The sequence below is a fragment of the Engystomops pustulosus genome, chromosome 11 (assembly GCF_040894005.1).
Source record: "Engystomops pustulosus chromosome 11, aEngPut4.maternal, whole genome shotgun sequence".
Classification (NCBI taxonomy): Eukaryota; Metazoa; Chordata; class Amphibia; order Anura; family Leptodactylidae; genus Engystomops; species Engystomops pustulosus.
Window position 1 is genome coordinate 4370869 of NC_092421.1, and position 23450 is coordinate 4394318.

General features: G+C 45.4%; 1 protein-coding gene across 9 annotated transcripts in view; it reads right to left on the reverse strand.

The window, feature by feature from the left end:
• Positions 1–23450, reverse strand: part of ZMIZ1 (zinc finger MIZ-type containing 1) — a 230852-nt gene that overhangs the window by 139907 nt on the left and 67495 nt on the right. For 8 of the 9 annotated variants that reach the window (XM_072130119.1, XM_072130121.1, XM_072130131.1 and 5 more), the window contains exon 3: positions 18090–18196. The exons of the other annotated variant lie outside the window; for it this stretch is intronic. The gene's annotated coding sequence lies outside the window, so the exon portion shown is untranslated. The remainder of the gene's footprint in view (positions 1–18089; positions 18197–23450) is intronic. 9 annotated transcript variants of the gene reach the window in all.

A 23450-nucleotide genomic window follows, 5' to 3' on the forward strand; every position in this document is an offset into this window, starting at 1 on the left:
TCCTCCCACACTCCAAAACATACTGGTAGATGATTAGATTGTGAGCTCCATGAGGACAGGGACTGATGTGACATGCTTTGTGCAGCGCTGCGGTATCTGTGTGCGCTATATCAATAAAGAATTATTATTTATTATTATGGAACTTTTTGGATAATGTTCATATGACGCCTTCTTGCTGGAGACCGCGGGGACAATAAGATGCACCTAATTTTTGAAGGGCTTGTGGTCTAAACACGCAAAAAGTTACGGAAATCTTCACACCAGTGAACAAAAATGTTTCCCATTCCCTTTTTAGTAACGTATTGAGAGCAGAATTCTGGAGTTGGATGTGATCCCCACACCAGCGGCTCTGCTATACAATAATACTTGAGGCCATCACGACATCTTATATATAAAAAGAGCGCACGGGCCTTTAGGTCAGAGATTTTTAACCGATAACAAAAAAGTTCCTCCTTGGTAACAGTTAACTTTTCACATATTAGAGCCGCGCCAGGGTCAGATAGGAACCACACCGATGTTCTTGTTATGTTCACATTATTCCAAGAAGGGAAAAAAAAAGGTTTGAGAAAACCTTGTGAAGGACCCCAAAGGCTTTGTTTTTATATGGGGATTAGCGCAGCTGCAGTGGGGCCATCTGTGGGGATGTGGCACGCCGAGGTGGGGACAGGGGAGAACGGGGAGGGAGTTGGAGCAGTTTCAGCTTTGGCTCTGTGCAATGGTGATCTCTCAACTAACAATTTCCGAACACAAATAAGAGCGTTCCCTGTAATGCGGCGGGAGGCTTTGGTACACATGGCCGCCGCAGAGGAAAGGCTGCAGTTGGGAGATGATTTGTTGCCCATTAGACAGCGAGCTTTCTGTGCACTGACAGATGGAGATTTCTGGTGAGCATGGAGAGGCCACAATGCTCCTCAGCCGCCCCATTGTGTGGCACCTGCATTTTACACTGCTGCCCCCCACAAAACCCCCTCCCTCCTCTCTAGACGTCTTTTAGAGAAAAAGCCAGCTGCAGCCCTTTCACCCGCTCTCTAAATGGAGCCTGTCACCCTGCTAACAGCCCACTTTTACAACATGGCATGTCCAGAAAATGTCAGCTCCCACTTCTGTAGTCTGGCCCGGTCTCATCACGCCACATCCTAAATGATATATTCATTTTTATATGAAGCTCCTAAACTAACAAACTTCAGGCCCTGCATGTCCAAGAGGAAGCAAAAGCTTGTTCTCCATGGCAATCACACCCAGTTTGTTGTTGGCTCTGTTCACACTGGCAGTGTAGGCTCTGTGGCATGCTGCACTATTATATGCAGAAGACAGGCCGCACCATGAAATACACATGGGCTGTGCGCAAAATCTGTTCATATTCCAATTATGACTCAAAAACGACACTGAAATCCACATGTACCGTATTTTTCGGACTATAAGGTGCACCATCAATAAATACCTGTTAAAACATCTAGGTTTGTATATAAGGCGCACTGGACTATATGGCCTTATAGTCCGAAAAATACGGTATTCCACTTGGTTTTGTATGTTGTGATTAACACCTTCCAGATGATGTTCCTTTCATGGTCCAGTGCGGTGGCATCATCCAGAAAATCAACTTTAACGCGAGTTGTAAATTGGTTGTATAAAGTGATGGATGCAGAGAGTTTATCACTGAAGTCAAGCTCTCCCCACCTCAGAATGAAGGACATCTGATTAGTTATGTGTTTGCATGTAAGACCATTAATTACAGTGAAGACGGAATTTGTGAAGAGAGGAGAGCTTGACTTAAGTTTTAAACTCTCCTTGACTTTATACAACCAAATTACATGTTACTTCAAAGACGATTTTCTGGGCGATACCACCACACTGGACCATGAAAAAGACATGATCTACAAGGTGTTCAGCTGCTGGATAATATACTGGTAGTGCTTTATCAGGTTAATTTCGGCTGACAGGTTCCCTTTATAAGGGATCTACCATCAAAAACAAGCATGAATAAACCATATTGATTACCATTTTGATAATCTTCTTATATTTGTTATCCATGGCCTCCTTCCTTTTAAAATCAACTTTCAAAATTATGCCTGGGCAGCCCCTCGGTGCTGCAGATTCAGAGGCTGTTACACAGTGCAGGAGGACTTCCCCCCCCATGTGCTGAAACTTCCTCCTCTGCATTGAGATTACATCAGCCAGAAAGAGGGGGAAGTGCTGAGGGAACAGAGGGAGAGGGGGTGAGATAGTCAGACAGCCTGGGAATATGGAGGAGCTCTGGGAATTTGTATAATTTTAATAGTTTATTTAAGAAGGAAGGAGGCATTGGATTCCCACTGCCATCGCCTGGATCTAGGATTAAGTGTCCCTGGTTTATAATGCTTGATTGTAAGCGGATGAACCTCATCACGGTCAGTGCAGCGATGCCAGTGTATCAATGGGCACTTCCCGCTGTTTAGCCACTTTGGTGGGAATAATTCTGACCTGAATACATGAGACTTGTAGTGCTTCCTATTCTCACATTAGTTTTATAAAATTCCTGAAACCCCCTTAAAAATAAAGTCTACCACATGATAAATTGTAGTACAGGACACCTGATTTACAGACGTTCCCTAGTTACAGACGGACCCCTCTGCCCCCTGTGACCTCTGGTGACCTCTCTGGATGTTACTATAGTCCCAGGCTGCAATGATCAGCTGTAAGGTGTCTGTAATGAAGATTTATGGATAATCCTTGGTCCAATTACAGCAAAAAATTTTAAAACTCCAATTGTCACTCGGACAAAAAATATGTTTGTCTGCAGCTACAATTATCAAATATACAGTTTCCACTTACATACAAATTCAACTTAAGAACAAACCTATGGCACCTATCTTGTACATAACTCGGGGACTGTCTGTATAGGCTACACAAATGCTCTCGCTTGTACAATTATTCTTTTACCTTGTCACTTACCTTCGTCTGACACCTTCCCATGTAGTGAATGACAGGTCCGACGGGGGATACAACCACTGTGTGGCACTGTGCAGCTGCCGTGGATGGAGTACATATATACACATACATTATACATCATGGTATCCAGCTAGATGATAAGCTATCCATGTGTTTTGAACGCGTTTGAGCCGTTTTTAAGCAGTCCGTCAAAAAAACAAATGCGTTAAAAAATGCATGCATTTTTGACGAGTTTAAATTGAGATAATTGGTCAAACCTTTCAAAAACTGATGATTTTTTTGACGGACTCCTTAAAAACGGGCCAAAAAATGCGTTCAAAATGCCACGTGTGCCATCACCCTAAGGCTACATGCACACGATGCTGTATGCCTGCTGTACCGTAGTACGGAGGGCATATATCGGCGCCGGAGAGAGGAGGAGGGGATGAGCGCTGCTCACCCCCACCGCTCTCCATAGGAATATACAGCGCCCGGCACCGTATTCTGGTGAAAGATAGGGCATGTCCTTTCTTTCTACAGGCAACGGAACGGTACAGAGCCGCATGTGTGCGACACTGTACCGCACCCGCATGGCGCCGTGAGGCCATTGCGATGTATGGGGGACGTAAATACGCCCCCCCATACGTTCGTGTGAATGTAGCCCAAGACTGTAGAATTTCACCATTTTTGAGCAGTTTCTTACATGTAAATAGTAAGTTGGAAAACAAGTTGTTGTAGCACAAAATCCACACTTGACAACAAGTCTTCCCCAGCTGCACATTACCAGACAATGCATGTGAAGCTCTTATGGCCCCGGTGACTTACTTGGCCCCTAACAAAGGCCACATTCCATCAGCCAGGAATGTACCTGAGTAACACATTCACACACCTGGCAGTAACCAGACACCTTCCCTGTCTGACATTTTCTGCCGTCTTTGTGTCTTCACATTTGTTTAGATACTAAGTAACCGAGCCCAAAATAGTTAAATGAACTTAAAAAGCAGAAGAAAAATTAATTTCCTGTGTGTCAGTCTGCACGACTTTCTACCAGCTCTTTAATAAAACAGGGTTCTGTCTGTCAATGAAATCCACCATATTTACTAAAGGCAATAAAGTCCATGTTTACAAAAGGCAATCTAAGTATTGGGAGCCAAGTGTGACAAGATGTGCACAAGGATGTGGTCCATCCCCAGGCCCCTCTGAGAAGCCTCCCACAAGGTACGTGGATTGATGGAGTGGGGGGAAGCACAACTTGCCCCCAGTCTCCAAATGTGCATCATCCAAGTAAGCGTGCGTGAGGGTGCCCATGTGTGTGAGTGCCCATGTGTGTGAGTGCCCGAGAGTGCCCGTGTGTGTGAGTGCCCGTGTGTGTGAGTGCCCGAGAGTGCCTGAGTGTGTGAGTGCCCGAGAGTGCCTGAGTGTGTGAGTGCCTGTGTGTGTGTCTGCCCGAGAGTGCCTGTGTGTGTGAGTGCCCGTGTGTGTGTGTGCCCGAGAGTGCCCATGTGTGTGAGTGCCCGTGTGTGTGAGTGCCCGTGTGTGTGTGTGCCCGTGTGTGTGTGTGCCCGTGTGTGTGTGTGCCCGAGAAAGCCTGTGTGTGTGAGTGCCCGAGAGTGCCTGTGTGTGTGAGTGCCCGAGAGTGCCTGTGTGTGTGAGTGCCCGAGAGTGCCTGTGTGTGTGAGTGCCCGAGAGTGCCTGAGTGTGTGAGTGCCCGAGAGTGCCTGAGTGTGTGAGTGCCCGAGAGTGCCTGAGTGTGTGAGTGCCCGAGAGTGCCTGTGTGTGTGAGTGCCCGAGAGTGCCTGTGTGTGTGAGTGCCTGTGTGTGTGCCCGAGAGTGCCTGTGTGTGTGAGTGCCCTTGTGTGTGTGTGCCTGTGTGTGTGAGTGCCCGAGAGTGCCTGTGTGTGTGTGTGAGCCTGTGCGCGCGAGTGCATGTGATTACATGTGATACCCGAAGAGTCATCACATTGCTAAATTTTGGCCAAATCATTTATGCCCAAACCTCTGCACAGCACCCGTGGAAATAAAAGCGTTAAGCTATTGGACGCCTGGATGCCGGCTTTGGATTAGGAGCCTCCTGCACTCTATGTACATATTTGCTGAGTGCTAATTGGCAGCGCAGTTTTGCACTGGAAACTTGTTCTCACACCACGGTGGTACAATTCCTGTATTTAATGTGCTGAAAATGACATCAGCGCCGTCCTGGAACATTTACACATACAATCAGCTCTTGTATCAAACAGATATTTATGTGTGTGCGAGTTGGCTTTTACGTACGTATGTGTAGCTTACGCTTGAGGAGAGCGACAATGATCTATATATATAAGTGCTATTATGTATCCAGTGCTAACAGAATAGACCAGTTCTAGGAGATCACATCTATAGACTGTCAACTGCTTAAACATAATAAAATCTGTAACATTGTATCAGCCTCACCATAAACGTTATACATAATGCTCAGACATTGGTCCAAATAAAAGTGACAAATATTACCACACCTCTAGGCACTATAGGAAAATCTAACCAAAAAAACCCCACAAATTTATCCACACCACAAAGCCTGCAGTGAAACCAAATATACACCAGGGATATGTCAGAGAATGCACCAATTCAAAGTGCAGCCCTGGGTTTAGGGAGGAGGGAATGTGAAGGTGCGGGGGGGGGCAGAACAGGAAACATCCTTAACTTAAGTCCCACAAAACAGACTCTTTTGGCCCTTAAGAGTTGTAACCACTTTAACAAGCTCTGACTTTTTTCTGGCAAACCTGTAAGAGGCAGGAATAGTGACATAGTGAGTAAAGCTCGGAGTCTCCCTCCAGCACCTCTCCCCCCCCTGTAATTTATTAGCTGACTTATGAGAACGATATACATTACAAATGCAGCCAACTTCCCCATGCTCTGCTCAAAAGAAAAACCTTTGAAATGAACTCTTTCCAGACTTGACATATTTCTACAAAGGGGGGGGGGGGGGACACGGCGGTGGAGGAGGGGGCCGGGGCAGAAGCACAAAAGGGAAGTTGCACAGACAGAACAGGATATGTCCCACAAATTTCTTGCAAAGGTCTCCCCAACTAGCAATTTAAGATTCATGTCTAGTATCTCTAACACAACACACACTGATTATATGTATACCGTATGGAACGTGTGATAAAAATATAAATGGATTAACAGGACGACGCTGCATCAGATTATCGGACAACCCATTCCAAAAACATTCATAGGGAGTAAGCCCATAGTAACTTGTGCCCATGTAACAAAAAATTCAAAAATGCAGGAATTGTGTGGGAATGTCCTGCTAACAGAGCGCTTAGCTACAACATAGAAAGTGGAAATGGCTGCAATACTCTGTGGCCAACACACCAAAAAGGAAGCCGGTGTATACTGGCTGAAACAAATACTATTATTACACAATTAATTCTAAGCACACCAACAAGATGTCACACCGCAAAACATTAAAAACATTTAAAAAGTGTACAAATACACATAAACAGGTGGATCAAGGCAAATAACAGAGATCCACATGCGGCCACAGGTCAATCAGTAATGCGGACACTAGTCCCCCATATATAAGGTCAGTACATGATAGAATGTGCATGCCAAACAACCCTATAAAAGATTCTCGTATACTCTTACAGAGGTCCTCAAAAAAGGAGGGCATCCTGGGAAGCTGATGTGAAAACAGGGCAAAGTCAAGCAGCTACCATAGAAGCATATAAAGAAGCGTAATAAGAGGGACGATGTGGTCCTGGACCTGTGGCCGGAGGCACCCCACGCGTTACGTCGCAGTCATGCGACTTCTTCAGGGGTAACAGAGCAAACAGAGCGCTAAGAGGAGTTGGAGTGAAAAATAAAAATCTAAAATATTTCCATTTTAAACACAAATCCAATGTATAATAAAAATAAATAAATTAAAAGACCTTCTGTAAAAACACTGAGGAACATCTACTGTACGCTGTCTGCAAGACTACCCAAGTAAAACGCCCCCTGACAGTATTGTCAGATTTTTCCCCTACACACTACTTTGTTCTTGACGAGCTGTGATCGTCCCTCTGCGCCGGATTTACTAGAGTCCATACCAGGAAACTGATGGACTGAGAGTCCGTCCAGTGCCGGCGCAGAGTCATTCCAGTGCCGGCGCAGAGTCATTCCAGTGCCGGCGCAGAGTCCGTCCAGTGCCGGCGCAGAGTCCGTCCAGTGCCGGCGCAGAGTCAGTCCAGTGCCGGCGCAGAGTCAGTCCAGTGCCGGCGCAGAGTCCGTCCAGTGCCGGCGCAGAGTCCGTCCAGTGCCGGAGCAGAGTCCGTCCAGTGCCGGCGCAGAGTCCGTCCAGTGCCGGCGCAGAGTCCGTCCAGTGCCGGCGCAGAGTCCGTCCAGTGCCGGCGCAGAGTCCGTCCAGTGCCGGCGCAGAGTCCGTCCAGTGCCGGCGCAGAGTCCGTCCAGTGCCGGCGCAGAGTCAGTCCAGAGCCGGCGCAGAGTCAGTCCAGTGCTGGTGGGGAGCACTTTCAGATTACGGCAGTCTCGATAAATTCCCCATTGTTTTTTTTTTTACTGTGTAGCCTAAACTTTAAGAAAACTCCCTCTTAATATGTAATTTCCCCTGCTTTCTCTTACACTCTGCTTTGTCATCAATGCCATGATGCCTCAGCACAGCACCAAGTTAGATGGGGCAAGGTCTTCTAGCTGGGAGTTTACTGTGATCATCCTCTACCTGTACATTCTCCTTACTACAATCGGGGAGGCCGAGCTCCTCATTTAATAACTGGGTGACATTAACCTGTCACATCATTATCAGTTACTGTGATATCATTCTGCGACATGTACACATAGATCTCCATAGTATAGAAAGCATATGTCACCGGAGACAGGCTGCTGCTAAGCAATCAACCCAGAGTGATGTATAGAGATAGTAATGGCGGGATAGCAGAGGAGCCGACACATGGAATACCAGAATGGAGCACATGGCAGATTTCAGTTGTACTTTCAGCTGTTTCGAGGAACTCTGTGCCATACATTTCATTGCAATTGTATTTACTATTACAGCTCAGTCCCGTGCACTTATAGGATTTACCTGCGACGTGGCCAGGAGACCAGAGCAATCTGATAAGAAGGACCAATTGTAGTAGTGGAGACCCTCTTTATACCAGAAACAACATTGTATCACTTATTAATGTACAGAAGCAGCTCTCAAAGAAAAATCCTAATGGGGGTTGGAGTTTGGAAAAACAGAAGAGGGCGGCACGGTGGCTCAGTGGTTAGCACTTCTGCCTTGTAGCACTGGGGTCTTGGGTTTGAATCCCACCCAGGTCAACATCAGCAAAGAGTTTGTATGTTCTCTCCGTGTTTGCATGGGTTTCCTCCGGGTCCTCCGGTTTACTCCCACACTCCAAAACATACTGGTAGGAGATTAGATTATGATCCCCATTGGGGACAGGGACTGATGTGACAAGCTCTGTGCAGCGCTGCGGTATCTGTGTGCGCTATATAAATAAAGAATTGTTATATTATTAGGTAGAGTAGGTAATCTGGGCAGTTCCCCAAGAAAAGTGATCCATGAACGGACAGCCAGTGGTTTGGTGGCAACACATTGGGAGCGCAGGTTTCATTGATGATGATGTAGTCATAAAACATGGAAAAGTTTTTGTTGCACAAATTGCCAAGAGAGTCAATGCTGAGGAGGATGTATAGAGTTTGTATGTTCTCTCCGTGTTTCTATAGATTTCCTCTGGGTCCTCCGGTTTCCTCCCACACTCCAAAAACATACTGGTAAGTTGATTAGATTGTGAGCCCCATTGGGGACAGGGACTGATTTTGAAATCCCTGTGTAATCCGTGTGCGCTATATAAAGAATTATTATTATTATACAGTAGGTGTATATATTTTAGAGTCTTTTGATATTTGCTGCAGATGAACGGCCGGTAACCACCAATAATCAGAGACGACCCTAATGGCGGCTCCAGCCAGGACATGATTATAGGAGCCTGAATGTAAATGTGCCACCATCACTCACATAAACGCTCACAGCTCTGCCTGACAAACCCTTCGCCAGATAACCAGAATCTGCTCACATGTGTTTTGCATTTAAACAGGGTTTTCCGGGGGCTAGAGCGATTGTTATTCTTCCAGTTTTCCATAATCTGCTATAGAAAAAAAATGTAATATCTAGAGTCATTTTGCAGGGACTATCAGATGTATCTCGGCTGCACAAGGCGGAGGAGAATGGATAGACAGACCTTCTCTTACATCCTCCAGCCGTTACAATGTACAGATCCTGGAATCATCACATATTTACAAAAAATTACATATTTTTGTTTATCTGTGGTTTAGACTTTTAGGTTCAGAATTTTAATAAAATTTTAGTAAGACAAGAAATATGGTTCCAAAATTAAAATAGGATTTATGTCCGCAGTATAAAATTATGAGCAAGGACAGGAGAAGTCCCTTCTCCCATCTGATCCTTTCTACTCAGTACAGGATTTCTCACGCTTAACTAGTGGTTAAAAAAAAACCTAAGATCAAAATGCATCGTGATAAAGCAGGGACACTTATTCACTGATCTAAGCACCATGACTTTGGCAATCTTTTACTTGCTGTAGCTTCACAGGCTGTTACACTGTGCAGGAACATCTACCCCTGGGGAAGTACCAAGAGACTGGTGGGGTTGGTGGGAAGAGAGAAGAAGTGCTCACATACAGAGTAACATCCTGTGAAGCTGTATCACAGAGGGATGGGAGAGTGCTCCTGTACAGTGTAACAGCTCGTGAAACTGTGGCATGGAGGGCCTCTGAAAACAGCCCCCACAGCCCTGGTTGTTCATTAGACTAATTTTGAAAGTTGATTTTAGAATGAAGGAGGTGATGGATAACAAATATAATAAGATTATCACAGTCACAGTGCCCGGATCTATGAGTTAGTGTTCCTGGTTTATCATGATAGATTTAGGGTTAACATAGGGCGTTCTTGCCCCATGCCTGGGTGCGGTCTAAAAGCCTGCAAACATTTGTTTGCACCTTGTTATGATAAAAAACGACACCATGTCAGGTCTGGCATAGTTGTGCCCGGCGGTGCGGTGCGGCTGCCCTACGCATGCGCCAAGGGATCTATTCCTTTTGATGTAACTGTGGCAGTCCCCGGGTTACATAGAAGATAGGGTCTATAGGTTTGTTCTTAAGTTGAATTTGTATGTAAGTCGGAACTGTATATTTTATAATTGTAACCCCAGAAAAATTTTTTTTGGCCTCTGTGACAATTGGGTTTTAAACATGTTGGATTGTCAGAAGAACCAGGAGTAACAATAAATCTTCATTACAGACGCCTGTGATAACTGTTACAGCTGATTATTGTAGCCTAAGGATAAAGTACAGGAAATTACCAACATCCAGTGGTCCATTTGTAACTAAGGGTCGTCTGTAAGTCGGGTGTTCTTAAGTAGGGGACAGTCTGTACTTAAAAGTGAACTACAAACAAATATGTAAATATGTATCATCCGTATGAACATGTGACAATATTATAATGGTGTATTATGGAAATCTAATGCAGATACGACACTTTGCTAAATCTTCAGGTTCTTTAGTTTTTGGGCGTCCTAAGGGTTAAGTCCCCCCCCCCCCCCCCATTTCCATGAGCCGGTGCTTCCTCCATTGATTTCATTCCTGTGCATTGATCCTGGCGGCATTTGCATGCGGAACGAGCGATACATACACAGACAAAGCTGCATGTGAACCAAATACCAATAAAAATAAAACCGTAAGGATAACACAATAATAATTGTCTGCAGGAGAGGTCGTTACACGCAAACGGCCAACACCTCATGAATACCAATCGCTTCGGTGCTCGGGCGGGGGGGGGGGAGCACTTATCGAATGCTTTTAACCTGCAGAAACCAGTGTGCAGCGAGCGGATCAGACGCTCCAGATTTATTTCTCCATCTACAACACAATTCATTTTCTTGGTTTATTTCATCGCTAAAAAGGAAAAAAGCCAAAACTTGTATCCGTACAGATGTATATTGCGTCCGCGACCGTATCAGTGTCTGTGAGTGACGGAAAGTATCGACAATGTAACAATGTGCCATTCCATACACGAATGTATAGAGCGGCAGCAATGTGTAGGTTCAGCAGGGTTTATCCACTCTACATCATCGCATCGTAACGCTGCCGAGCAGAGGCTCAGGACGCTAGAGACGATGCTGGGAGAAACGCAGAACACGGAACGCGACAGAGGATGGACAGATGTATTCCTGCGCATTCACTACTGGGTGTCCGATAAGATTAATAGAAGAGAGAATCACATAACAGACTGTATGCGTGTAAATATATATATATGTGCGTGTGTATAAATACACACATATACAGGCGGTCCCCTACTTAAGAACACCTGACTTACAGGCGACTCCTAGTTACAGACGGACCTCTGGATGTTGGTAATTTCCTGTACTTTATCCTTAGGCTACAATAATCAGCTGTAACAGTTATCACAGGCGTCTGTAATGAAGATTTAGTGTTATTCCCGATTCTTATGAGAATCCAACATTTTTAAAATCCAATTGTCACAGAGGCCAAAAATAATTTGACTAGGGGTCACAATAATAAAGTATAAGGTTCCAACTTACATACAAACTAAACTTAAGAACAAACCTACAGACCCTATCTTGTATGTAACCCGGGGACTGCCTGTATTTAGTATCGCTGTGTGATATAACGAGCCGTGCACCTGTGTGATGTAACGAGCCGTGCACCTGTGTGATGTAACGAGGCGTGCACCTGTGTGATATAACGAGCCGTGCACCTGTGTGATATAACGAGCCGTGCACCTGTGTGATGTAACGAGCCGTGCACCTGTGTGATGTAACGAGCCGTGCACCTGTGTGATGTAACGAGCCGTGCATCTGTGTGATGTAGCGAGCCGTGCACCTGTGTGATATATAACGAGCCGTGCACCTGTGTGATATATATAACGAGCCGTGCATCTGTGTGATATAGCGAGCTGTGCACCTGTGTGATATATAACGAGCCGTGTACCTGTGTGATATATAACGAGCCGTGCACCTGTGTGATATAGCGAGCTGTGCACCTGTGTGATATATAACGAGCCGTGCACCTGTGTACTATATAACGAGCCGTGCACCTGTGTGATATAGCGAGCTGTGCACCTGTGTAATATATAACGAGCCGTGCACCTGTGTGATATAGCGAGCCGTGCACCTGTGTAATATATAACGAGCCGTGCACCTGTGTGATATAGCGAGCTGTGCACCTGTGTGACCATGGGCAGCTTTCTGTCCAGTGGAAATAAACATAGAAGCTTCCTGTTGATTGACAGCAAGCAGAGATCTAGAAATACATGAGAAATTGATACAGAGAGCACCAGTTTATTAGAAAATTGCATAATTTTTCTTATTCAAACAATAACATTTATTTGCTGAAACAGGAACACCCCTTTAAGGAATCCTCCTGCAGCCACAGGTAGCGCAGGATGTGTCATGCTCAATGTTATTTTATGGTGAAATATCCTGGTCTACCCAAGACTACGGGAGGAGAGAGAAGGTGTGAACATGGTCAGATTATCATTTTGTTGGCGAAAAATGAGTGGGTTTTGGGATGCAATTTGATCCCTAAAAGTTTCCCCATCACTATCCTATATGATCCTATGGCATCTGAGCCAATGTTGGCTTTATTCAGAAACTGATGAGCAAAGACACACATGAACATACTAAAAACCCAGCAGGACTTGCTAGAGGTTTCTTCCATTGTTGTCATTGTATCAATTATTTTGGGATGTTTAGAAATCCCGATTCCTCACCTCGCGATACTGGCTGAGGAATGGAGGACGCACAGTCAGCCTCCTCCAATAATGTGTAACAATCACCATTATGGGCTACAAGGCGACACTTTTGCTCATTGCAGATGTCATCGTAGGCCACGACCCAGTTGTAGAAGATGGATTCCAATGTATCCGCACAGACGTAGACAATTATTGCATTTATAATTGCGATCAGTAATCTCAGTACGTCTTGCTTTCTTACAAAGCATATGCCATGAGTTCTGAACACAAACACGCACACGCAGAGAGAGCAGCAGAAAAACAGAATGTTCCCGTTAGGGGAATGTTCTTATGACAGAATTATTTTCCTGAGGAAAGAACACGCTGTCACAACCCTTGCCAGTCGCAGACAGCCAGTGACTGAAGCTGCACCCCTGGGCTCCTGCAGGACGTGGATAAACAAATAGGGCAGGAGCAGGACATCCATGTTAACATGTTTGCTGCCAGACCAAGAGGATGAGCAAATCAAATATTCTGGTAATCACAGGAGATTATCAAACCAACAGCTCAGGTTCCCAATCCAATCTGCAAACGCTGTAATAAAGGTGCTGCCTGTATACTGTATGAGGACATACATTATATACCAGGAGGGAAGGAGGAATGGAAAGGTTCACTGCCCAACACGGATGCCGCTAATCTCCTTCCTAGGATAATAAAAGGAACTGAAGATTATTTGGCCCATAAGGACAGAGAGATAGATCCGGTCACATATGGACGATAGTGAATGATAAACTGACATTACACGGGTCACCCTCAGAGGACCTGCCACATCTCGTGACAGATCGGATTTGGTGATTAAATGTATAACCTATAAATGTAGCAATTCTGTGTCTTCTAACTGAAGCTGCTTCTCTGTTATTCCTCCCAAAGGTAAATTGACAACTGGATGTCACCAGCCATAGGTGTGACCCTACGATGTCCAATCTTACCATTGTCAGTGGCCGTCACTTCATTGTGGCTCTGTCCTCGGGGTTAATGGAAAATGTGTTAGCGAAAATTAATAAATAAATAAAAAATTATGCTAATGAGCCTGAAGGCTACAGTAACCCCTCTGATCTGCTTTTACAGGCGGTTACATTTGCTCCCCTTTAGTTTTAGGAGGGAAGGTGAGACACTGTAACAGCCAGATAACAGAACGGCTAGGGTAGCCCCTCAGGTTCATTAGCATAATTTAAAAAGTTGATTTTAGAAGGAATGAGGCCATGGATGACAAATATAAAAAGATCATCAGAGTCTCAGTGCCTGGATCTATAAACCTTTGCCCCTAGTTTATCATGATCAAATGTGATGGTAGATTTCCTCCAACGCTCCACAGTTCTGTGATGTGGTAGACGGCCTATAGTCCGGGATACAGATCTAGCCTATAACTGCATGAGCCACCACAGAATAAACGTCTGTTCACATTGGCATCGGGTGCTCCATCACCGGTCCATTGTATCATTGATTGGGAGGATGGATCGGCATGTAGGGCTCTTCTTGCTGTGATAATGATAAATCAATAGGGTCTATCAGACACTTTTGGTGTCCATCAGGCTGACGTGGAGAATAAACACCCATGAAGGCGCAACAGATGTCAGCTGGACCTTGTAACTATACAGCGACGTCCTACACCTTAAAGTACTGTCCAATGGTAACTCTTATGTCTGTTACTTTCAAGCGATTTACATTACTAGTCATAGCAGGAACATTGTAGTCACTAACATTTAGAAGAATCCCTAAATCTATAAAAATGTGTCTGGAATGTGACTATAACGATGACCAGGTTCCCTGACAGCTGTAAAAGAAGCGACGTGTCCAAATGTACAACAGTACAAGACCCTACAGAACCATGCGCTACAGAATACTGCGCGGACATCTTCTGCAGTCTCACTGTCCCCAAGTGACATTACTTCATTTATATTCCCATGAGAGCAATGTTACGCCACATCTAAAGTTAGGTCTGGAGGTCTCCTGCAGGGTGACATTCTCTGCCAATGTCACACAACGCCGGAATATTATTTATATGTCACTATTAATCAGCATTAACCCCTCCAGAACCACAGCCGCTGCAAGGTACACAACACCTGTTCCATAAAAAATGGGTATTCTGGTAACTACATGTCCGAGATTGTAGGGGAGCGGCTTCTGGTAATGACATGACCAAAGATTGTAGGGGAGCGGCTTCTGGTAACTACATGTGCCGAGATTGTAGGGGAGCGGCTTCTGGTAACGAAATGTCCTGAGATTGTAGGGGAGCGGCTTCTGGTAACTACATGTGCCGAGATTGTAGGGGAGCGGCTTCTGGTAACGAAATGTGCCGAGATTGTAGGGGAGCGGCTTCTGGTAACGAAATGTCCTGAGATTGTAGGGGAGCGGCTTCTGGTAACTACATGTGCCGAGATTGTAGGGGAGCGGCTTCTGGTAACGAAATGTCCTGAGATTGTAGGGGAGAGGCTTCTGGTAACTACATGTGCCGAGATTGTAGGGGAGCGGCTTCTGGTAACTACATGTGCCGAGATTGTAGGGGAGCGGCTTCTGGTAACGAAATGTCCTGAGATTGTAGGGGAGAGGCTTCTGGTAACTACATGTGCCGAGATTGTAGGGGAGCGGCTTCTGGTAACTACATGTGCCGAGATTGTAGGGGAGCGGCTTCTGGTAACGACATGTGCCGAGATTGTAGGGGACCGGCTTCTGGTAATGACATGTCCCGAGATTGTAGGGAAGCGGCTTCTGGTAACGACATGTGCCGAGATTGTAGGGGAGCGGCTTCTGGTAACGACATGTGCCGAGATTGTAGGGAAGCGGCTTCTGGTAACGACATGTGCCGAGATTGTAGGGGAGCGGCTTCTGGTAACGACATGTGCCGAGATTGTAGGGGAGCGACTTCTGGTAATGACATGTCCCGAGATTGTAGGGGAGCGACTTCTGGTAATGACATGTCCCGAGATTGTAGGGGAGCGGCTTCTGGTAACGACATGCGCCGAGATTGTAGGGGAGCGGCTTCTGGTAACGACATGTCCCAAGATTGTAGGGGACCGGCTTCTGGTAACGACATGTCCCGAGATTGTAGGGGACCGGCTTCTGGTAACGACATGTGCCGAGATTGTAGGTCTTAATTTTTTCTACATTGTAAAATTGCAGGGAAACCCACTGTGACCCAGCTCCAATAGATCCTGTGGATTGATTGTTGGGAGCGGCTCCTGGTTGGTCAGCGGCGGCCAGCATGGTAGCACGGTCACATGATCCATGCAATACAGGTCTGCCAGAAGGACTTGCTTATATAGAGGAGCTCGTGCTTCAGATACAACTGGTGGAGCCTCACACGCTCAATGATGTCCACAGCTATAGTAAGGCCACTCTTGTCCTTAGGTTGTGCATGGTATTGCAGTTCACCCCCACATTCATTTTTCCCATTGTACCGATTTTTCAAAAAAAATGATAAGCATAGTGATATAATGCTGGAATCCATCACCTAAAAACACCAATCTAACACTCAAAAGTCAGGTCTCCCCTCTCCGACATAAGGACAGGCAACATCACAAAACACTTTCTCCTCAAAAGCTCCTGGCAACAAGGAATTCTGATTCTTTCGAGGAAAAGAAGCGGTCTACAAGATTATACCCTTTCAGCGCTAATAATAGGGCGCACAGGCAGGTACGGTAAGGTGGCACAGAATGAAATGCATACAAAGCGAGGAAAAATTATATAGTTGCCAGTAGATTTCAAAACAGAGAAGGACTGAAATCCTGTCCGTGACATTTCAAGGATGTGCGGAACATGGATATAACAAGGGAAATGTGGCACCGCACAGTATGGACTAATGTACAGGGTTTACACAGGGCTAGCAAAGCAACCATAGCCATAGCCAGGGGAGGCTTCCATTAGAAGGGAAGTTTTCACCAGGAAATGACCAAAATGTTGCTGAAGTTTTAAATTGGAACATTATTTTTTAGGATTTTTTTTTTAAATTTGCACGTTACCATCTCCATTTATTGAAAAGTACCATAACCTGCAATTCTCTCTCTGGAGAGTAGGTCGAGTAATAGACGGGCACTTTGTAATTCTGTAGCAGATATCTCTACAGCAGTCGCCTCATATACATCACAACAAACAAATATAGATTGTCAGCTCTTATGGACAGGGTCTCCCACTTAGTCTTGTATTTGTACCTGCATTTGTTTTTGTCTTAATGATCTATATATGAATGGCTTGTACAGCAACATGGAATTAATGGTACTAATAATAATAATAATAATAATGGGCTGATAGCAATACAACGGTAATAATAATAATAATAATAATAATAATACAGGGCTGATAGCAATACAATGGTGGATAGCAACCTAAAAGAAACCCCTATTATTGTCTCCAGTCACGGCTATAACTACCAGGGTAGTAGGGAAAGCAGCTGCTTTGGGGCCATCAACTAAGCCCTGTGGAAAGTGATATCTCTCAAATTGATGGAGCCTCAGGATAAGCCATGACTACGAGTGTGCCAGAGCTGACCTAGCACAGCACTCATCTACCTCCAGCACTCCCATAGAATAAAATGGAGAGTCAGGATGACCACTGACTAAGAGTATGCCAGAGCTGACCTAGCACAGCACATCAGCACTCAGCTACCTCCAGCAATCCTATAGAATAAAATGGAGCTTCAGGATGAGCTCTGACTAAGTGTGCCAGAGCTGACCTAGCACAGCACATCAGCACTCAGCTACCTCCAGCAATCCTATAGAATAAAATGGAGATTCAGCATGAGCTCTGACTAAGTGTGCCAGAGCTGACCTAGCACAGCACATCAGCACTCGGCTACCTCCAGCAATCCTATAGAATAAAATGGAGCTTCAGGATGAGCTCTGACTATGAGTGTGCCAGAGCTGACCTAGCACAGCACTCGGCTACCTCCAGCACTCCCATAGAATAAAATGGAGAGTCAGGATTAGCCTTGACTATGGGTGTGCAAGCGATGATCTAGCACGGCACTCGTGTTAAAATGGAGCGTCAGGGCACACGCTTGTCCTGCAGGTCGACCCAGTAGTGAGAATGTGGTCCCTGTTCTCATGATCGGTGCGGGTCCCAGCAGTCAGACCCAGATGGATTTGTTCTGTGAGAGAAGATGTAGTATCACATTTCATTGATACCTAACCCAGGATTAAAGGGAATGGTCCTTTTCCAGGACCCTGAAACCTTCTGCTGAAATGTTTTAAAAATAATATTCACTGTCTTATGAATGCAACAATACACTGGCTTCTACCCTGGCAGTGCATATTGTTCTTAGCAAGTGATCCATATCTTATCATACAATGCAGCCAGAGTGCATGCCAAAATACAGCATGGAAAAACACAAGCAGCACCACAGCCTCTGTCACCATCATCATCATCATCGTCCTTACCTGTTTTTGGCATGAAGGTGATTGTGTTCATAAAAACCTGTATCCACCCTGCCCTACATTGGCGACTTCTGGACTCTTTCAACACAATAACAAAGGCAATGTATATCCTAAAAGAGAAGGGAAAGAGCCGCTGATTAACCATCTAAAAGCCACAGAGTCTTGCTATGTCCATAGAACATTTTGAGCAGTGAACACAATGTGGGGGATAAAACATGGTGAATGCAGCATGGTGAAGGCGGTTTTACTTGTTTGTATATTTAATTATATAATCAGTTTTATTTTCCCATATTACATAAATAGGGATCAAAGACTAAGATAAGTACAAGAACACACAACCGGCTACGTGTTTATAATCTGAAGGAAGTTACCACCTCAATGAGGAGAAGACCTGTTGGTGAGCTGAGCCCTATGTATACACCCGGCCAAAAGCTTTAGAGTTTTTCACTGTTTATATGCCAAATATAAGTCTTAAGCTCCGTGTGCAGGGTCTAAGAAGTAACTCAAATAACACATAAACAAGAATGAAACATTGGGGAAGTTTACTAAGAGTAGTGCAAACTGTGCTAAATGCAGTGTCCTGTGTATAGTGCAGGGGGCGCCAGATTCACGATTCGTGGCACTCATTCTTCATGAATCTGGTGCCCCCTGCACTGCCCAACAGAGTCGACACACTTTGGCTGCATTCACACGGCCATTGGGGGACATATATATCGCCTATAGGCCGGCAATGGACGTGCGCTGCCGTATGGAGCGGTACGGTGCAGCACACACGCAGGACCATACCGTAGTCGTGAAAAGATAGGGCGCGTCTTATCTTTTCTCAAAATATGGCGCCGTGCCCCATGTTTCGCTATGGAGGCGCCACGTGTGTCCCCCATGCTACGGTACGTACAAAGTCCGACACAAAACTGGAGAACGGGTCCTCAGTAAATGTGCCCCTGTTGTATTCTGGGTCTTCACCAGTGTAAATATTATGATATGAGGAACTTACCAAAGATTGACTTAATTCATGCTCTACTTATCAATTAAAATTAAGCTCACATACAAACCTGCCATAAAGAGCTCTACCGGCAGTTTAGACCGTGTTGGGGATTGGCCCTGGAGATCTACGTAACCATACCTTTGTATGGGATATTACTAAAGGCAGGTTTGGAGTTGTTCCAGGATTGTAGCTGGACATGGATACTGGGGAGTCTCCCGACTTCAATGAACTGTGCATCCAAACTGCTCTCCAAGCCCATCTGTTATTGCTCTTACTCAGAGCAGTGTGTGGGACTGTGAAGTGATCAGCTAAGATGGGAGTAGATCTCACAAAGGACTGCAACCCAGGGCTCCAGGCACAGCTACAATCCTGGAATATAATTTCATAGATTTCCAGGGCCCATACCCAACACGGTCTACAGCTTTGTATAGTCTAAACTGTTGGTAGATTCCCTTTAATTCCATTCACATGACACTGCTATTATTTTAACATTCAAAATGAGGATCCAAGAGCCGTTACTGGGTTGCAAAGACTGGAACATTAATTCATTTTATTACGGTTCTAACACAAAGCTATACTACGGTAAATATGGAATATCCCTGGAAGTCGTTCAAAGTAGTGGTACACCCCGGATGACATGCAAACTACATAAATATGAGCCCAAAAATATATAGCGCTTAACCTTTCCGGCTGGGTTTACAAGTCGCATTTTGTTTGAGTTTTCAAGCACATCAGAGCAGCTGAGAAGAGGAGATTTGCCCAATTACATTGCTGTCAACTATGTGTTTACAAATGCACATGTTAACGCGATGTTAACTCGTGTTACCCCACACGTTTTGTGAATGCAATGTTGCAAGCAACGTAATTAGGCAAATCTCCTCTTCTCAGCTCTTGTGATGCCTTTGAAATCGCACGCATTAATGCAAAAAAAAAAAAAAAAAAGTCCCGTGTGAACGCAGCCTTAGGTTGTACATAGGGTCCTTTCTGCAGGCAGTTTGTTATAGAGCAGAATGTTATAATGCAGAAGGAGATGAACAGACTTTACATTGTATCCCATAAGCAGTGATCATCTTATAGCGTAGCTGCGATCATTTTGCCGGATTACTCCGTGGTATTTGTGACTTCATACAAGTGTATACAGAGTCAGCTGTCAATCACTGCACTACAAATGTCATTGTCTAATATGACAAGTTATCCAGAGTCTTTCCTTAGCTTCTCCTGCTCTATAACATACTACTGCATGTGACAGGTTCCCTTTTGATGAAGTCTATGACCAAAAGGGGAGTTGAGGACATAACGTAGTTGACCATAGTTGTGGGACAATGGAAACACAGAGTGCAGGACCGGGGCACCAGGAAAGTGACAGATAGCAAAGAGGGGAAGTGGAGAGGAGGGAAAAGAGCCAAGTGGAATTATAAAAAGTGGAATTATATTTTGGTCCAATGGAATAATGAGAGAAGCCATGTGAGTCATTACTCCGAGGAATTCAGAGACAGGAAAGTGAAATGAGGCCAATTGAAAGGACCACACCATGTGCTCGGCGTCCTACCATGGCCGCATTTACATGTTGTGTCTTCAATGAAGAGCAGATTTTCCAATCAAAGAGGCACATCAGGGCTTGAGCACCAGGTTTGTCATCTACAAATCCTGAAATCACAATTTTTTTCAGAATTTGTGATCCCCCCCCCCCCAAGGACCCAGAGGAAACCCACACAAACACAGAAAGAACATACAAAATCTATGCAGATGTTGACCTAGGACTTGAACCTAGATCCCCAGTGCTGCAAGGCAATAGTGCTAACCACTAAGCCACCATGCTGCTAAGATATCAGACAGTAAGGGATCCAGCAATCAGGACGTTAGAGGGAGTTTACTCTGGCTTAGCTAATAGTAAGCAAACTGCTAAACAAATAAAAGAGAAAACTTAAACAACACAGTATAACTACAAAAAAAACACTGATTGACACTCATTTTCACAACCAATTAGCAGGACACACTCTATAAAGGAGAGGTTCTGCAGGTGGGGAGCACAGACCACTTCTCAGTACTAATGCTTCCTGGCTGATGTGTTGGTGAATTTTGAATGTTGATGGAGCTTTCACACTCCTGGTAGCATGAGACGGACTCTACAATCCACACTAGTGGCTCAGGTAGTGCAGCTCATCCAGGATGTCACATCAATGGGAGCCATAGCCAAAAGGTCTACTGTGTCTGGCTGCGTAGTGTCCAGAGGCTGGAGGTGATACCAGGAGACAGGCCAGTACACCAGGAGACCCAACCAGGAAACAGGCCAGTACACCAGGAGACCTGGAGGAGGCCATAGGAGAGTAACAACCCAGCAACAGGACAGCAACCTCTGCCATTGTGCAAGGAGGAACAGGAGGAGCACAGCCAGAGCCCCGCAAAATGACCTCCAGCAGCCAAACGTTCATCAATCTGCACAAATGGTTAGAAACCAACTCCATGAGGATGGTGTGAGGACCCCACGTCCACAGATAAGAGTTATGCTCACAGCCCAACAATGTGCAGGACGCTTGGCATTTGCCATAGAGCACCAGGATTAGAAAATTCACCATTGGTGCCCAGTGCTCTTCACAGATGAAAGCAGGTTCACACAGAGCACATGTGACAGAGTCTGGAGACACCATGGAGAGCGATCTGCTACCTGCAACATCCTTCAGCATGACCAGTCTGGCAGTGGGTCAGTAATGTTGTGGGGTGGCATTTCTTTGGAGAGCTGCACAGCCCCCCATGTACTCGCCAGAGGTAGCCTGACACCATTAGGTACCGAGATGAGATCCTCGGACCCTTATGCTGGTCCGGTTGGCCCTGGGTTCCTCCTAATGCAGGACAATGTTGGACCTCATGTGGCTGGAGTGTGTCAGAAGTTCCTGCAGGATGAAGCCATTGAAGCTACGGACTGGGCGGCTCGTTCCCCAGACTTGAATCTGATTGAGCAGATCTGGGACATCATGTCTCGCTCCATCCACCAACATCACATCACACCACAGACGTCCAGGAGCTGGCGGATGCTTTAGTCCAGGTCTGGGAGGAGATCCCTCAGGAGACCCCCTGGAACCTCATCAGGAGCAGGCGAGGCCTTGTAGGGATGTCACACAATACTGAGCCTCATTTTGTCTTGTTTATGGACATTACATCAAAGTTGGATCGGCCTTTAGTGAGTCTCTCCAAATTAATTTTGTAGGTGACTCCAAATCCAGGCCTCCAGTGGTTAATAAATCTGATTTCCATTGATGATTTTTTGGTGATTTTGTTGTCAGCACATTCAACTTTGTCCTCAACAACATTCAACTGTATTCAATGCGAATATTTCATTTGTTCAGATCTAGGATGTGTCATTTGAGATTCAATCCTAATCTCCATATACAGTTACTTTGTGTTGTGAGATTATTGTCACACATCGCAAGTCTCATCGTGAGCGCAGGGAGAAAATACCTGGAGGAGAAGAGCCGGCTATGTGTAGGATGTAACAATATCCTAGAAACAGCATAAAGCTTCATGACAAAATACAGAACCGGATTAGCTACATAAGACAACAAAAAAACCCTAAAATATGAGGTTACGGTGTCTGTACTTCATCGCCTGCTGCCAATTTCTATTCCCTTTCAATGTGTAATGCGCTTTAATTGCAGCAGAGTAAATATCATAAAGCGGAGTAGTTGACACGTGTTTGTCATGTCAGCACACTGCCCCTACCTAGGCAGGGCCCTGGCCAGAATAGGAAGGTCATGTTCATACCAGTGCTAAGCAGCTCCGGGCTGTATCAGGGTGCCAAGAAACACATGGCTGTCCCCTTATAGTCCCGTGGTGCAATAGTCAGCTGCTTCCCACAGCTGTCACATCTCAGAGACCCCAACAGCGAGAGACAAATCATCCATATAGCATTCTCATGGAAGCAAGCAGAGTCAGTGCTTGTAGCCCATAACAGCACCAATGCAAGGACACGCTCCTATGGCCATACACTTATAGCCATACACAAACCTCTGGCACTTACTATGGCTATGTTCACATGAGATTCATATCAGATACTTCATCCAAAATGACCAATACTGCAGTAAGACATGCAGGGTACCCCTGACTAATTAAGGAAGGTGCCCTGGGACTGGAGGCTGGGGATGGTTTCGGGTGAATAAGAGTATATATTGGCTATTTTCACCTTAATGCAATGGGTGGGGGAGGCAGGCTTGTTTTGGGGTACCATCCCTCCCCCTCTGAAACCTCACCACGTTCACCCGCCTAGTTTACGTGGGGTATTATAAGCCCCTGTTTCCCTATCACCTACCTCGGCACCGAAGCAGGTGCCTCCCTGTGTTAGATTTCTTGTTGTTTATGTTATTTTATGAAGTTGGCGGAAAGTG